The sequence below is a fragment of the Leptonychotes weddellii genome, chromosome 11 (assembly GCF_054177405.1).
Source record: "Leptonychotes weddellii isolate Sample4059 chromosome 11, ASM5417740v2, whole genome shotgun sequence".
NCBI classification, from domain to species: domain Eukaryota; kingdom Metazoa; phylum Chordata; class Mammalia; order Carnivora; family Phocidae; genus Leptonychotes; species Leptonychotes weddellii.
The window spans coordinates 25,460,851-25,479,263 of record NC_138379.1 but is presented as its reverse complement, the minus strand read 5'-3'; the positions used below and the strand labels follow the sequence as shown (position 1 = coordinate 25,479,263).

At 38.6% G+C, this 18,413-nt stretch overlaps 1 long non-coding RNA gene across 1 annotated transcript; it reads left to right on the top strand.

Moving 5' to 3' along the window:
- The first annotated feature begins 5,223 nt into the window (after positions 1-5,223).
- Positions 5,224-18,090, top strand: LOC145716050 (uncharacterized). The gene is made up of 3 exons (XR_014138378.1): positions 5,224-5,245; positions 6,398-6,584; positions 17,406-18,090. It is a non-coding gene; the product is annotated as an uncharacterized LOC145716050 (long non-coding RNA).
- The last annotated feature ends 323 nt before the right edge of the window (positions 18,091-18,413 follow it).

Here is an 18,413-nt window from a genome sequence, read left to right as displayed (position 1 = left end):
TAGTAATTAATCTTTTTTTAAATTAAAGGGCCATTCAGAAAAAAAAAATCATGTTAAAAAGACACATTTGTTTTTCATTTAAAATGAAAATGATTTTGTCACATCTCAGGAAAATATATACATTTATAATTTAAACTGAATATACTAAAGAGCAGCAAATATGGAGGCACTTTTCCAATTATTCATGCTGAAATTGGATCTTAGATCCCATGGAGAAGCTGGGCAAGAGTCATCCTCTGAGACCAACAGTTGCTCATCAAAGGACTACATTCCATTTTAGGTCTAAAATTACATAAATGCTAAAATCTTATATGATCCCACTACCCATTATAAGATATTTAAAGTCTCAGGAGATAAAATATTGATGCTATTTTAGGGAATGGGAAAATTATAGAGATAGTTAATTCTATAGTAAGTCACAATGATAGATTTTCAGAAAACTGAACTGTTCTCTCACAGGGAACTAGGTGATAGTTCACTTTTTTTAACCCTTTAATCAGTTTCTGAAAAATGTGAATTTGCCCATGAGCAAAAAATCTATATGAGACATGAATATGGAAAAGCTCCAGAGATGCCATATCAACTGCAGAGCTCACAAGTTGCTCATCAGAGACTAGACTATTTCAGATCTTCACAGAAACTTTCTGTGAGTATGAGTGAGAGGGATGGAGGCATGAATGGCTACTGGGCTTTTTTTTTTCAGATTTATTTATTTATTTATTAGAGAGAGAGAGGTTGAGAGAGAGAGAGAGAGGGTGCATAAGAGTGCATGAGCAGGGGGAGGGGCAGAGGGAGAGAGAGAAGAAGAGAAGCAGATTCCTGCTGAGTGCAGGCATGTAAGGGCATGATCTCATGACCCTGAGATCATGACCCGATCCAAAATCAAAATCGCTCCACCCACTGAGCCACCCAGGAACTCCTGAATGGCTACTGGGCTTTTAAAGGAGGGGGTTCATAGGGTTGAGATTCAAAGTGTTGAATGGAGCAAAGGGAAAAGGAAGAAAATAATGATCTCATTGGAGTAGAAGAACTAAAAAGATTTTCTGAAGATCATGAATCAAGAGAATGAAATAGATATGAAAATTTTGGGATTTATATGGGCATCAGCTGTTGAAATTTTGCATTCCACACATTGCTTAAGTGGACCCAGATTTGCAAAGGTGAAATGTTGGCCTGCTAATCTAATGCATCTCTTAGCTTTGGAAGACAAGGGAATATATGCCTAATTATTATGCAAGGGAAAGCAGATGAAGATGATGTGGACATTCAGGTGATGGGGTTGTTGGATCTTTGACTATTCAAGCAGAAATCCTTTATCTTCCCCAACACATTGAGTGTTCCCTTCTGAAAGGAACTGCTTGAATTTCTGCTCACTATTTTCCTACTGAGAAAGGAAAATAAACTAATTGCCCCCATAAATTGCATCATGTTCTTCACAATCTCAATTCCTCAAGGAAAACCCCTTTGTTAGCAAACCCAAACAGAACAAAGGTTCCTCTTCTATGTCCCCAAATACTTGTGCACATCTGTGCCATAGCCCTTATTTATCACTCTGTATGGCAGTGGGCCTCAATTCTTAGGGTTTTGAGCATAGAATTTTTGGCAGAATATTCAAAGGCATTAACTCATAGCTATCAATATAACTGTGTTCATTGGGTAGCACTTCAGGCTTGTGTTGTTATCTGAGAGAGTTGTTCAACTCACTGATTTATACACTCAGGAGGCAAAGTTCTCAAGCTTTTTGGTAAATGCACAATTTCTCAAAAGTAGTGGCTTACTATTTCATCTTTTACTCCTCACAGTTCTTATCCTACAATATACCACATTTTCATGAGCTCTTCAACACCTCATCTGAGCTCATTGTATATACCCTACTTAGGATTAATAAAATAAAATTTTCCAAATGATCCAACTTTGGCACATAACTATGAAAGATTCAGAGCACACCAGTGTCACTTCATAGTGTTTGAGAACCACTGTTATATCAAAATAGTTGTGGGTTTTTTTGACCATCTATTATGATCAAATAAATGAATGATTTGAATTGAGCATGAGGTACTATAAATATTAAGCCTATATCTTACAAATGGAGAAATTTAAGGGACTTTAGAAAATATGCCATGCTCTAAAATTTGGGCGTTTAATTTTTAATTCCCATAATTCTTCGATATAAACCACCACTAATTTTCAGAACGTTCATATAATTTTTTTTTTTTTTTTTGTAAACATGCTTTCCCTTTCTTCCTTCATCTGGTCTCTTCTTTGTCTTTTGCTTGACAAAAACATTCCTTAGTTTCTTTCCTAAAATTTCAGTTTAGTACAACTCAGAAGTTACATAAACCTCAGTGTGAGAAACTTCAAAACATTAAACTTTTTTTTTTTTTTTAAAGCTGAGGAATGTATTTTATGGGGTCTGCCCAGGAGAGTTCATTATTGCAAAGCTGGTTGTGGCACCTAAATAATTAACCTATAACCAATATATGTGTGAAATTACTGCCTTAAGCTTGCCTTGGTGACTGTTTGCCATTAAATTAGTAGAATAAATAATTTACACCAAAATGTAGGCCTGAGATAACACCATTAAAACTGATAGGACTTGTTCATTAATTGTAAGAAATTAGATGAAACACAATTCCCCAAGTGTGAGCTCTCCTGTGGTATAAATGGTATGTTAGTTCTATACTTGCATGAAGGAATAGATGAAGATCCTGAAATAGCTCTGCTGATGCACTATCTAATTGAGTAAGGTGTGTGTAAAGCATTGTACTAAATACACATGGAAGAAAGGGGGAGCATCTGTGTGAAGCTTTGAAATGATTAGAAGCGAGCCGATGAGAACAAAATTTTTTGGATGGAAAAAAAAATAGAATTACTTATTTTTGTTTTCAGTTTATGGCAATGGTTCTTGAACTTTTCTTGGTCTAAAATCATCAAGAGTACTACCCCAAAAGAAAATCTGATTCAGTAAGTCTAGGGTGGGGCCCCAGAATATTCCTTTTAAACAAGCACTGTAGGTGAGTGATCCTGATACAAATGGTTAGTGGACCAAATTTTAAAGAAGCATAGTTCTGTGCAATTTGTTGGGTTTGACCACCTTGCCAAGGGTCCATCTTGTTTACTTGTCCAGCTCCAGTAATTACCTTGGTGCTTTCATTTAATAAATATAATTTCTCCAAAGAACACATTGTGCCTAGCTCTGCACATAAAGTGGTCAATAAGGCAGGTGGAGCTTTGACTGCTTGGGTAGAGGGGGCAGTTTTCAACACTTCACCTCTCAGCACATTCTCTGAAAGTGGCTCTTTTGCAACAATTTCAAGGTAATATATTGACATACTGGTAGGGACTATGATAAAAAGATGTCAAAGCAGTACAAACCAAAAGTTAGAATGTCTGATACATAATGGAAATAGTGCTCACAGGGTGAGTATCTTAATCTGTCCAGGCTGCTATAACAAAATGCCACAGACTGAGAATCTCAAACAACAGAAATTTATTTCTCACAGTTCTGGAGGCTGAGAAGTTCAAAATCAAAGCACCAGTTTGGTTTCATTCTGGTGAAAGCCCTCTTCCTGGCTCATAATGGGTGCCTTCTCTATGGTGTCCTCACATGGTGGAAGGGGGGTATGAAGGAAAAACTCACTTCTGTGTTTCTCCTTTCCTCACACACTACTACCACATTCACAACCCTTCAGACACCAGATGTATGGATTTTTTTCCCTACTCCAAGCAATTCTCTGTGACACCACCCGGGTGTTCTACAATTCAATTCAATTCTGACTCTAATTGGAGTTAGCACAGACTCTACAAGTTGAGAGCTGAGTCCTAAGAGACTGCCCCCCCACTTCAGATACCAATCTCAAGTAAGAGGTCCCCAGGTCACCTACAACTTCTGTCTGACTTGGCTATAAATCAGAGGTTCCCACGAACCTCGCCTCCCTTGAACTGGATTACTTTCTAGAACAGACACAGAATGCAGGGAAACACTTATGTTTACCAGTTTATTATATGATACAGGATATGGAAGAACAGCCAGAAGAAGAGATACATAGGGTGAGGTCTGGAAGTGTCCAAAGTGCAGGAACTTCTGTCCCCATAAAGTTGGGGTGTGTTACCCTCCTGGTACATGGATGTGTTTGATCTTTCTGGTGACCAGCTCCCATCCTGAAGCTATCCAGGAGCATACCATGAGTTGCCTGATTAGAACAAAAGACTCCCATCACCCAGGAAATTCCAAGGCCTTTAGAAGTTCTGTGTCAGGAACCAGGCCAAAGATCAAATATTAGAACAAAAGATGCTCCTAGTGCTCTTGTCACTCAAGAACTGACAAAAGTTTTAGGAACTCTGTGCCAGGAACCAGGGGCAGAGACCAATATATGTATTTTCTATTATTTCACAGGGGGCTAGCAAACTTTCTGGGGTCTCCTTCACAAAGACACTGATCTTATTTACAAGGGCTTCACTCTCATGACCTAAGAACTTCCTTAAGGCCCCACCTCCTAATACCATGCCATTAGACATTAGGATTTCAACCTATGAATGTTGGGGGTGGGGGGACACAAACATTCACATCATAGTAGTGAGACAGATAGGAAAGAGTTATGTTGCCCTCTTTATGTTTCGCTTCGCCATGAACCAACAGGACTGACCTTATTTCCTGGTCTATACCTCCCCTAAGGATGCTCTCCTATTGTTAGAACCAGGGGGTACCCCAGCCTGGTGGAGGACACAGTATCAAACAGATAGTTTTCAGTCTGATGTATTACATAAAAGATGCTAAGTTAGCATGTAACAAGGTTGCTAACTTACTAAGAGCTTGGGGGTCGGGGGCGGGGGGGACATTGTTGAGGAATTTCTGTTTGAGCTGACAGTTGAAGTCGAATTTAGCTAAGCCAAGAGTGTGGGAGGGGAGATGATGTGGTTGGGGGGGAGGTTTTCATGGAAAGCAAACTGAATGGTGGGGTGACTTTGAGAAAGAAAGCCTAGTTTGTGACAAAAGCTGAAAAACCAGTAAGGCTGGATCCTTAGAGAGTGATGCGAGATAGACTGAAAAGATAAGCAAGGGTCAGACCAAGGAGAACTTTGCAAGTCGCTGAAGATTTAAGCTGAGTGACTAGGCACTTAATAAATATTGTGATGGAATATGGTGGACTCTCCTAATTTTCTCCACCCCTCCCCGCTTCTTATATGCTGAAAGGGCTCCAGTTTGTTTGAGTTCAACGATCTATCCAGCCCCAGGTGAATGAAGGTAGGTCTAATACATTTGTGTCTATTTTCTTCCTGTTTGCCAGCTCTTTATTATCACAGCCTCCCTTGTGTGGAGGAGTGGCTTACATATGGCCTATATCTGGCCAATCAGATGTAAGTTTCCCTTCACTGCTGTAACAAAATGTTACAAATTCAGTGCTTTAATGCACAACTGTATTCTCTTAAAGTTCTGGAGGCCCAAAGTCGGAAGAGGTCTCACGGGGCTGACGTGGAGGTATTAGGAGGGCTCTTCCCACTAGTGACTCCAGGAGAGACTTGGTTCCTTTGCCTTTTCTAGCTTCTGGAGGCCACCTTTGTTCTTGGCTTATGATTACTTCCTCACATGGCTTCAACCTCCCACCAGTCATCATATCATCTATTTCTCTTCTGTGTCAAATCTCCCTCTGCCTCTGTCGCATAGGGACACTCGTGATTACATTTAGGGCCCATTCATAATCCCCCATCTCAAGATACTTAATCATATCTGCAAAACCCTTTTGCCATATAAGGTAATATTCACAGGTTCTGGGGACTAAGACATGGATATGTTGGGTATTATTCAGCCCGCCTCAAGGCTTCTGGATAAGTTTTTACTTCCTGATAATTGGAGAGCCCTTTTTTCAGTCTTTCCCTTCATTGTTAAGAATTTTTTGGGAGAGACTTTATTTTTTGTAGCCATGGTGTTTTATTAGATTTTTTAAAAATATATTTTTCCAGCTCTAGTGAAGTATGACTGACAAATAAAAATGGCATATATTTAGGTTATAAAATGTGGTTTTTTTGAAAGTGTACAATGTGATGATTTTATGTACATACAGTGAAATGTTTAGCACAATCAAGTCAATTAATACATCCATCATCTCACACAGTTATTTTATCTGTGTGTATGTGTGTCTGTACTAAGAACACTTAAGATTTACTCTCTTAACAACATTCAGGGGTACAATACAGTATTATTAACTATAATCACCAGAACTTAATTATCCTATAATGGAAAATTTGTACCCTTTGACCAACATCTATTTTCCCACCCACCAGCCACTGGCAACCACCATCACGCTCTATGGTTCTTTGAGTATGATTTTTTTCGATTCCACATACAAGGGATCGATACAGTTTTTTTTTTCTTTCTTTGCCTGGCTTATTTACTTAGCCTAATGTCCTCCAGGTTCATCTTTGTTGAGACTTGGATGCCTAGGGCTGCTACAGCCATTTTATAACCAGTAAATGACATCAAAGGATGAAACCCCTGCATATGAAGGACTGAAGAGCCTGGGCTTTTGAGAGCATTGAGCTGCTGAGCAGAACCTTGAACAATAAGCCTCCAAACTTCCTGTTAGGTAAGATCATTGTCTTTTCTGTTTAAGTCACAGTTAGTTGCTATTATTACTTGCAGCTGAATATATCCTCACTGCTCCATTTGACAAATGAAGTTTGGTGCTTTTTGCAGCTGGGAAAATGTTATGATCAAGACCTTAACACTGTGAAAATAAAGGAAATCTCATTTAAAATGGAGTTGGGAAGCCCTGAAGGGGGACCTCTTACACACTACCATTCACAATAATTAGCATACCACACATTCTCCAACAGCAAGAAGCTTAGTTTACAAACAGCTGGAGCAAGGAAGAATTTCTCCTTGCCCAACAACAGCCCAGCCAATGAGAATTCAGTGAAACAGCCCCTCCCAGCTTCTGCCTTTTCCCTACAAAAGCAAGACGCTCTCCTTTGTTTTCCAGACTTGCATAGAGTTTACCATAGTTTGCTTGTCCCAAATTGTAATTCTTTTTCTTTTCCCAAGTAAACTCATTTTGCTGGTAAAATAACTGGCTCTTTTGTTTTTTTTAAGGTGAACAATTTTTTTTTTTTTAAGATCTTATTTATTTATTTGATAGAGAGAGAGAGAGCGCGAGTGCTCATGAGCCAGGGGAGGGGCAGAGAAGCAGACTCCTTGCTGAGTAGGGAGCCGAATGTGGGACTCGATCCCAGGAGTCTGGAATCATGACCTGAGCTAAAGACATCACGACCTGAGCCGAAAGCAGACACTTAACCGACTGAGCCACCCAGGCACCCTAAGGTGAACAATATTAATATAGAAAGAGACTTTCGGGGAAAGGGGGAATGAAGAGAACATCTGGTTCAGGCTTTCTATTTTAAAGATGACTAATTTGAGAAAGATTATTAATTTGAGGCTCAGAGAGGTAATCGATTTCTGCAAAATCAACAGCCAAAATTTAGTTCACACCCCGGATTACAATTTCATCAACTGGCTCCTGCTTCAATAATATTTCCCCAACCCATGAAACCTCAGAACAATAGAAATAGCTGTGAGGGGAAAAAAGGCAAAGAACAAACATCTTATGCTTTCTCTGCGATGAAGGCTTTAACCAGGTTTCAAGTTCTTCTAACATAATATAATTTAATGGGGAGAGCTCTTGACATTAAGAGGCAAAATTTATATCTAAAAGGCTAGGACCGTGACACAGTAAGGCACTTTAAGGATGTTGGCAAAGAAAACCAAGAGTAACTGATGGTTGTAATTACACAAGAACAAAGAAGTTGATTCTCTAGAATTAAAGGTGTTTCAGTGTCATTGATGCTCTGGGGGAGTAGGCACCTGGATTTTTTTTCTCCCCTCGGGACAGCTTTATCCAAATAAAACACAGTGTGTTTCATAATGGAAAGTGCCCGTCACTCCTTGAACATCATCATATGGTTGGTGGCCGGTGGATAATGGAGCACTGAGTGTCAAGGTGACTGGCTTTCAATGCACACAAAACTAAAAATTATAGACCTGTCATTCCAGAGGCAGGCCACAATTAGCTGTCTATGCAACTTGAAATTTCCATTTTGCCAGCTGAGTAATCAGTTGACTGGAGTTTCTCATTTTGGATGCATTTCCAAGCCTTTTGTGGGCTGCTCTTTTAAAATGTGGATTCTGAAGTAAATAAACAGTGCACTTAATCAGATGTATTATTTTTAGAAACACCCTCTTTCCAAACATATAGGCAAACAACAATATTGTTATAATAGTAACAAAAGTAATGTGAGGAAACAGTATAAGCCTTGGGTACTTCGTTTAGAGATAGTAGAAGTTCAAGCCAAAAAATAAGAATCATGCCTTAATATCTGGGATCCAGGGTTGAGAAAGTGAAACAGATTTTGGCAGCAGGTAACTTGATAAGGTCACCAAGTAAGAAGTAAAATCAGTACTAGAAGTTAAAACTTGGGAATTTCAGTCTTAAAAATAATCACTAACTCAAAACTATCTGTTTGCCTGTTTTCTATCTAGATTTAGTTTCTAATTCTCTGTCTGGGTTCTATCTTTTCTCTACCCTAGTCTTTTGGAGCTAGAAAAAATGATGACAAAATGGGGTCTATTGAAAAATTGTATTGCAATTTTCATTCAGTTGCTGTAAGTGCAGTAAACTCCAGGGCTCTACAATCTGAGATCAGATTCTAGAGCATTTAATTGGACATGTATCTTTACCCTCCTTGTCCCTTGTCCCCAATCCACATTACTCTCCCCTTCCCGTGGATGGTCCCTGTCTGAATTTATTGCCAAGCCATGAGGACACAAGTGAAGTTGACAATTGATATAAATTGAGGAAAAGATCAAAAGTCTGAGATCAGAAGTCTTTGAGTGAAATTCTCTCTACAAGTCTTGGAAATCTCATGATTTTCTTTAACTTTCCATCATGATTTTAATTATCGGTAATGTTAGGCAAGGTTGCATGGAATAGAAGAGATTTGCCCAATAGAGTAAAAGAACTGATTTTGTATTGTATTGAAGTAAGTCCTAACTAGACTGCTGATGGTGGAATATTGACTATTCTATTGTTTTTGAATGCTTGTCATATTTTACTGGGAATTGATTTCTGAGCCTCAGTCAAGGAGTGATTGAATTTGCAATTAGAGTCACTGTGTTGTGTAACTCAGATTATGCAAAGATCATTCTGAAACAGCAACTGAGCTATCACCTAAGGTTGGTTTATGTCTTCTCCTTAATTTCTCTGCCTTTGCCTCTGTCTCTGTCTCTCTCAATTTTTGGTGTGTATTCAGTTTTTAAAGGACCAAAAGACCTTTTTTTCATGTCTCCAGGAAAAAAAGGACATAATCTAGAATTAGGGAGACTTGACTATCTGTTTTATAAGAATCTACACCTAGCAATTGGTTAATATTCTGTCTCCCATCTAAAAAATAGTAAGCTTTGTCATTGATTCCTACTGATTAGCACAAAAAGGGAACAGCTTTTCAAAACTAAGACAGAATCTCTTTAATTCCAACAATGTCCATTTAAGAAATATAAACTGTGAAGATAAGCAAAGGCTATGTTCTCTAAAAGAAAGCCTTTTCAAATGAACAGAACAAGCAAACGCGGACTTAATTAGGTAGAGTCCGGTGGGTATTAATTATTCACCTTTCCAGGGCCAGAACGGTGATGCTAAAGAAATGAAATAAGGCATGCTATTGGCTTCTCTCCTTTCCTTTCTGGAGCTGCTGCTCTGATCTGAACTGGCTGAAGATGTGATAGCAGGAGGACAGAATGAAAATTTGCCCTTCCCTTCACAATTGGGGGTGGATTGTTTTTGGAAAGTGTAGTATCCTCCATTGAAATAAAATGTTATTGATTATCTGCTTTGAGACATAACAAACTTTCTTATGTTTGGAATATGCACATACTATTCTGTTATGCCTTAAAATTAGCTAAATAAATACCTTAAAAATAGCTAAATAAACTTTGTCCTCATTTTCAGAGTTCCATGTATTCTAGACTTAGTATTTGGGCTAGTAGCCAAAGTGGCCAATAATTCAAATTGATGGTAATCATTTAGAGACTAGGACTGTTTACTTTTGCATAGTCTCTTTTAAAAGCATTCTTGCACATCTGCTCCCTTCCCCAGGTGAGATTGCATGATGCACATGCAGTCTACCAATGAAATATACTTAACTCCAGCACAGTAAGGGATCAGCACTTATGTGAGTACCAAAAATGTGTTAGCTTAAGTGGCAAAATGTGGGGTCCGAAAGAACCTAGGGATAAGGGATTTAGCAAATTTGTGTTCTAGGTCTCACAATGGTAATGACTACTTGTTACGTACCTCTCAATATTCATTAAAATGTGTGTGTGTGTGTTTGTATTGGGTGGGTGGTGGTAAGAGTGTGTGACAGGATGGGGCTGGTGGGGGTGGAAGCAGAGAGAAACTCACCAACCCTGAGGAGTGTTTCCAAGAAGTGAGATGCTCTGTTATCATGTCTACATGCTAATTATACTTGTACTCTACACACTTTTAATTCTTTAGGTAACCTCATGTTAACTACCTTTTATAGTTGAGGAAACCAAAACTCATGAAGACAAAGTGACTTGTCCCAAATTGGACAGCTTGTCAATAACAAAGCTGGAGCTAGTCCTAAGCCTCTGACTTTCTGTGTAAGATACATTTTTTTCCTAAATGAGTTGTTTTAACCACGGGACTCTGAAAATAAAGCAATCTTTTCAAAGTAGACTACATCCCTGTAGGTTCTTTCAAATAGCTCTTTTAGAAGTTGAAATAATTACATCATCAAGTCCGTTATAAATGTCAATCCACTGTAGAAAAATATGATTTCTATATATCTTAATTAAGCTACCTTTTAAATTCCATCATAATAAAGGAAAAAAATTATAGATATATAGCATAAGATTCCACTCTTAAGAAACCGTTTTATTGAGGGAGAGGTATTTAAAAGCTAAAGAATAGAACAGAAGTCAAAAATACCAAATCAACTTGTGCAATGCTGTTTAAGTAGAATTCCTTGGTAAAGCTGGAAACGGCTCAAAGGAATGTATATTTGTAGACATGTGGCAGAAGTTTTCCTTAAACTTGAATCAGCTGATTCTATTTTTAAAAGCCATATTCTTTTTTAGTAAGGTCCAGGAATCACATAACAAAGTGTCCCTTCCTTTGTGAGAGTTTTCTTACTAGACCACAGGTTTCTTAAAAGATTGAAAGATTTATGAAAAATACTGTGACTCATAATAGATACTCCATTTCTATTAAATATAAGAGACTTTTAGTCTCTAAGAGAAACTCTAAAACGCCTCTATAAATATATTTGTTTTCATATAAGTTGCTACATTTGTAAAAAAGGTAGGTGAGTCAGAAACAAATGTTATGGAGAAGGTTATTTATAGACAAATATAATGAATACATTAAACTCCAAATTGGTACAGCTCTAATAATGTGTTCTACTTCTCTTCCAAATCTCCTTTCATTACTCTTTTGTAACAGACTTTCTGTATATTATAACTCACTGATGCCGTGGTGGTGTTTTTCTGGGGAAAAGTGCCTTTTTTTTCCCCAATGGAATAGAAGTTAACCAAATTTTATAGCTTAGTTAAACTATTTTTTGCAGATTACCAGAATTATGCCATTACTATAAATTATCTTAAAATTGTATGTTCATAAAGATTGGCCATTTAATGAATGTATTATTCTTTGTTAAGATTATAGGTGGGCTTATATCCCACACTAAAGTGGTCATAAATAATGCAGTGACTGCAAAGTCAGGTTAATATTAAAAGCAGAGCTTTGTGGTGCATCTTAAATACCAGCATTCTTAATCCTCCGGTTTCAAAAAAGAAAAATGACAACAAAAAGTCATGTAGCAGTAGTTTATCCCTAACCTTCCCCTGCCAGGCCCACAATTCATCTGGTTAAGTTTTGTGGGGCTTTTTCTTTTCATGAAAATTATTCTGTCACATCATGTGCGTGTATCTGTCACTGGATCTGAATTGCATGTGAATTATACCTTGAATAGATGCCCCAAAGTGGAGGAGCGAAAATGTGCCCCTTCTGAATATTTTAGACTTGTATGAGTTCTCTAATATTTTTGTTTTTGTGCAAGGCCGCTGGTAAGGCGGCCTGGAGACTTGAATGCTGACAGCCTCCATTAGCATGAATGCTGTTCTCTTATCTCCCCTCGCTCTCCTCCGCTCCCCCCTCGCTCTTTCTTGTCTGACGGCTCCCTGACATCGTTGACAAGGCTGACACCACCAATCAGCTTCGACTCAGCAAGGTCACTGTTCAGACTTGACTCGTGATTGGCTGCAGCGCTTCAGCGTGTTATTACTGTCTGATTTGATCGGAGGCAGGGGGTGGTCTCCAATCAAACAGAGAAAAGGTCCTAGAGAAGGTAATTAAATCCTGTCAGAGGCAATTATCGGTTCCAGGGCCATGACTCTGGCCCTGAATGCAGATGATCTGAAACTGTATTCTTGTAGAAATTCAAGAGGGCTCCTGGCGTGGTTCGGCTAGGCATAAAGCAAGCAGCAGGCTTTCTGCAAACAATGCAGCTCTGTATTTTGAACCTTTCTGTCTTTTTTCTCCTTTACCCGAAGACTTCTGTTTTCACTGATCAAAAATATTCCTTTTCAGGTCACATTCTAATTAATTTAATAGACAAGGTTTCCCTTTCTTGTACATAAATAATGACGAGTTTTACCAAGGAACTTCTGCCCCCAACACGGGCTGTAACAAACAGCCTTTATCAAGGCAAACCAAAGCGTTTAATGGAAGGACACCAATCTGCGGTTTAGACCGAGGGAGAAAAAAAACTGAAAGCCTCTAACAGGGATGTTCTGCCTGAGGTGGACCCTGCCCCGTCTGTTTATACCTTACCATGCACATGCTGGAGTTTGCTGTTGTGACAAATCTTGAAGTTTCTCCAAGGTAGTCAGTCTCTCAGCGATGGCAGTATTATGCATTGAAGGGCCATAGTTTTTAAAGGACAGAAAAGGGCTGCAGCAGATTTTAGTAAGTGAGGAAAATATTTCTCTCTACTCCCGGAAAAATATTTAGGAAAGTTAAATTTTGAAACTGGCCTGGAAAATCAAAACAGAAAGAAAGGAATGTTGTGCTTTTAATTGGGATGGAAAAGCAAACGCAAACTCCATAGGTACAATTTTGCTTATTTATAGAGGACTTCAGTTTTGTTCCCCTGTGTTATTTCTCTTAACTGCTATTTGCTATTAAGTAAGCTTTGCGATGTGGTTTTTGCCCAAGAACCTAGCACTACGAAGTGAACCTCTCCCCAGATCCTGAATATTATTAATTGTTCTCAATGATATTAGTTAGTTTAACATGAAAAGCATTTGATCCAGTATGAAGGTACATCATAAGTTTCTATATCCTCACACATTGGCTTTAACAGGCTTTATGAAATATTGCACATAATAAATGCCAACCTTCGAAATGGATAGCCTTGATTTCAACCTTTGTGTTTTGTGAACATGGGTATTATTTTGTCACGAATAAGATGTCCGAAACACCATTAAAACAATTTCTGTATTGTTGCTGATGAAACAGTTTAACCACTAGGGTTTCTCCCAAGGGAACAGTTAACTTTCCTCTAATCTTGGTTGTTTTCTTTGTTCCTAAAGCACTATATTCCTTAATATGCCTGACTTTGTTTTGTTGAAACATAAACAGATGCTTTAATCAAAATATCATTTAAACAAAGTAGTCCCTGCTACTAGTCCATTAATCAGGAAGAAGTATCAGGCTAGGAGAGAAATTTGTGGGAGAAGATGTTAATAATAATGAAACTGTTTTGGACACTGGTCGGCTGGATTAAAAAAAAAAAATCTCAAGTTCAGATCTGCACACATGATTCCGAAAATGATGTTTAATTCATTCCATATTGCGTTCTTGGAACATCAAAGGCTTCATCAACTTCCCTAATAAAGATAAAATCGATATGTAGATAGAAACAAACTGCCCACAAATGTGGCAGCAGATTTTAGATCCTTAGAACTAAGGTTCGCTGCTATTACAGAACTGTTTTGCTTTTCCTCCATCTGAGTGACAACTCTGTTTCACTTATGAACTAAGAAGTTTATTTTTATGTGACCAATCATTGTATATTACTGTCTGGTTAGACTACTGGGTTTGGTTTGGTTTTGTACTGAAGTGGTGGCTGTCCGAATGAAAACACCTCTTTTGAAAGAAATCTTCCTCTATGAAGAAAAGAAACACGTGTTGTAAGTAAAATGCAAGGTAAAAAAATGGAAATGTTTTCCCCAAATAGTTAAGATCAGTGCTTGCTCCTAAACAAGAAAAAACAAACAGGAGAAAAGAAAGGACAAAAGACTGGACCATGTACCCAGTTTATTGAAGAGCCCCAATGCCTCTTTTAAGCTCTCTCACTTGAGGACAGGGATCATGTCCTACTCCATCTGGTTTGGCCAGAAAACCAATAATTCAAAGACCAAATCATTCCACTGACCTTTGTAGGACACCCATATTGGCCTCTGTGAGAGATGACCACTCCCAAGTTGAGATTCTGGAAAGCATCAGTGAGTATACAGGAGCATTATTTAATCAGAGAAGGAGATTAATTAAAATGTCCTATCGGGGAGTGGACCCTGATCCGAGGGCTGTTACCTCTGTCAAAGTGTTTAATTTGTGCTCTAAATAAAGATGGGAGCTTCTTTATGCTATTACTTTATTGTGTTAGCATCTAAGCACTAACCATCAGAATTGCTTTAATGCAAAATATCTGAGGTTATTAGAATTATAAAGGTGGGCTGTCTGCATGATGTGTCTTTAAAAGGTGTGTAAACAGGTCTCTCCAGGGGACATTATGTTGTGTTCAATATTAAAATGTATTTTAATATTTACAGTGTTTATGCAACCTTATGTTCAGTTGCTTTGGTCAGCATTGTTGGAATGGGAAAAAAGGATGTCTTTTAATCGGTCTTTTCCAGATTTCTGGTGAATTTCCGGTGCAGATTTCTGCACACTGGGTGCAGGAATACACAGCCCAAACAAAGCCCATTGGGGTACATTTTCAGGGTGGTGCATTTGGGAACAATAAGTTATGAACAGTAATAGGAGCTAGGTATACGGTTCCCTGCCCAACACCAGAATCAGTGTACCCCACTGATTACTGAGTACACTGAAAATATTGCATAAATAAGATAAAAACCATCTGCGGTTCTTGTAAATTGGAATTCCTCAAAAGCAATTGAAAAACAAGAAAAGATGACATGAAAATCACTATTAAGCAATATGTACTGAGAACTATATATTTTTTAAAAGGGGGGTTGGCAGTGAAAAATTAGCTGGGCCTTGTCACATAGGGAATGAAAAAAATTAACTTTCACTGTTCTGTGATGTGGCTGTGAATTCGCTGTATTGCAAGCTGCAGATTCACCCCTCAAGGGATCTGAAAACTTATCAGATTTTATTAATTTATTGGCTCTGTGCGGAGGTGTATTGTAAACCAATTTTAAGTACTTCATTTTGGTATTTATTCACTGCTTACTAAAAGAAGCAGCCTTTTCTACAAACCCCGAGGGTTTCCCTAATCAGTTGTATTATGCCTTTCCTCAACCTGAGGATATGAAATCTAAATACATTTCAATATTTTATTTGATGTTTCTTAATGGGTGTCACCTTCATTCCTGATTTGCAAAATTAGGGACATTTTCTTTCAGCAGCAACAGCAGAATTGCAGATTGAGGGTGGGATTGAACAAGTGTCCCCTCTTCCTATTTTTAGTAGGTGCCATTTCTTACCCCCTTCTTCTGGAGACAAAAATCTAAAAATGTGGGTAGTGGGTTAGAAATGCTAACTTTTTTTTTTAGTTGACCATGGATGTATTTTTTATTTCTCCCTTTCCAGAATTTGTGAGATATATATATATATATATATATTTGAAGTATAATTGACATACAATATTGTATTAGTTTTAAATGTACAACATAGTGATTTGACAATTATATACATTATGAAATGCTCACTGCAATAAGTGTAGTCACCATCTGTCACCGAAGTTATTACACTTTTATTGACTATATTCCCTATGCAGTACTTTTCATCCCTGTGACTTATTTATTTTATCACTGGAAGATTATACATTTTAATCCCTAGAAATACTAATTTTAGAGTGTGAAGTTGGGTGGCAGGATCAGAGAATGGTGGGGAGGAGAGGAGAGCTATGGTTTGGCACCAGGAGATCTGAAGGCCAAGCAATGGGAATGAAGAAAAGATGGAAGTCATGATGGAGGGGCTGCTGGGAGAGAGGTGAGGTAGAGGTGGAAGGTGAAGATAAAAAAAGAACACTCCTTGGTGAGTGGGAAGGCTGAGGGGCACCCGACTGGAAGTCATAGGAGGCTCTTGGTTCTAGATCACGCTCTTCTCACTTAGCCCCCAGGAATGTAAACTCTGATGAGCCTTGCTCGGCATCTGCCCCATTTCTTTCTCATCGGACCCCCAGTGACACCTGGATCCAAGCAGGTGTTGACATTCTCCAAACATGAGGGCCAATGTCAGTGTTAGTATGAAAATTGCCCCTTGATCAAATTTCTCCTAAGAACTTTGAGGTTAGTTTATTTCTTGCTTCTTACCTCTGTAATCTTTAGATATCATTGCAAATTTTTTATTTCATGTTCTAATACTTAAATTCCTCTGTCCATCTACTACACCCTCCCCCCACCAGTATTCATTCCCTCCCTTTCCTTCTCCCAACCCCTTACAAAGTATCCCCAGAATTCCACAGTCCATTGCTGACAAAGTCCTCTTTCTCTAAAGGGGATTGAGTCTCCTCTTCTCTTAACAGAAACTCTGCTCTTCCTTGAAGATAGTACTTCCTCTGTAGCCATTGTGAGTGGAGGCCACTCTTTCTGAGATATTCCAAGAACTATGGAGCAAGGAGGCAGGGAGAACATCCTCACTGTCACTTCCAAATCCCATGCCCAAAACCTGTGGTTATTTGAGAGCCTATTCCATCTGTCTCTACCATTCTCTTTTCTTTTTCTGGCAGCTTCTCATCTCCTGTTCCATTTCCACAGGTAAGAAAAACTTTGTCCCTTGTCTCACCTTCTTCCATCTATATGTGGGACTTCTATCATTATCCAGGAAAATTTCAACAACCACATACAAAGTCTACTGACATCCTTGCCTACGCGCTGTGGTAGATCACAAATGACCAGAGAGTCTTTGAAGCTCCTGTCATCAAGAGATGGAGTCCATTTCCCTATCCTTTAAATCTGTACTGGTGCTGTAACTTTTTTGTCCAATTGAATGAGGCTGAAAGAACACTAAGCTACTTCTGAGGCAGGATCTTAAGTTGACTTGTAGCTTTCTCTCTGTCTCTGTCTCCGTCTCTGTCTCTTTCAGAACACTTCTACCTTGTGAACAGGCTGAGTGTAGCTGATGGGAGAGAGAAACTACATGGAGCAGAGACAAGCAGACCAGTTGAGTTCCAACCACCAGGTACACAAGTGAGGCCACTCTAGACCATCCAGACCCAGCAGAGCTGCCAGCCAACTACAAGAGCAGAGGTTTCCACCTAGACCAGAAGAGCTGTCCCAGCCTTTCTGGTTATTCCAGTCATCCCAGCCAACTGACAGAACATGAGCTAAATAATAAATATTTGTGGTTTTCTGGAGTGATGAGTTAAACAGTGAAGTTTAGATGAATCCTTTGGTGTCTGGCTCACCTTTTCTTTATTCTATAGGAATTCTATCTTTATCCTTGAGAAATTTCCTCATTCACCTAGAGGTTTGACTGACATCCTTGTCTTACATGATTTGGCTTCTTCATCCCTGAAGAAGTTCACCCTCATTTTGAAAAACAAATACAGCTAACATTAATAGGATATGGAGAAATGGGCAGAAAAGAATAAAGGGGAGTAGGACTATGCCTCCAGCTTGTGATCTAAAGAGGTGAAATCCTTTTGGATTGACCGCAGAACTGATGACAAGCAAGTGTGAAACTTTCTGTTAAAGCAGAGACACATCTAGACAATTTAACCAAACTTTTTTGTCTAAAAAATATCTTCCCTAAATCTGCCATGGGCCATGCCTCCCCAAATATATATTTGAGAGAGAGAATTGGACAACTAGGGTCAAAGTTTGGTTCAAATATGTTGTAATTAAAGAGTGTTTATAATTATGGGGTCTCAAATAGTGTAACAATTGGGTAATAATTTTTTTTCATTGCTCAATAATTGTCACCTTGAGATCTGAGGAGATGAGGTGCCAACAAGTCAGGAAACGACAGATGTTGGCAGGGATGCGGAGAAAGGGGAACCCTCATACACTGTTGGTGGGAATGCAAGCTGGTGCAGCCACTCTGGAAAACAGTATGGAGGTTCCTCAAAAAGTTGGAAATAGAGCTACCATA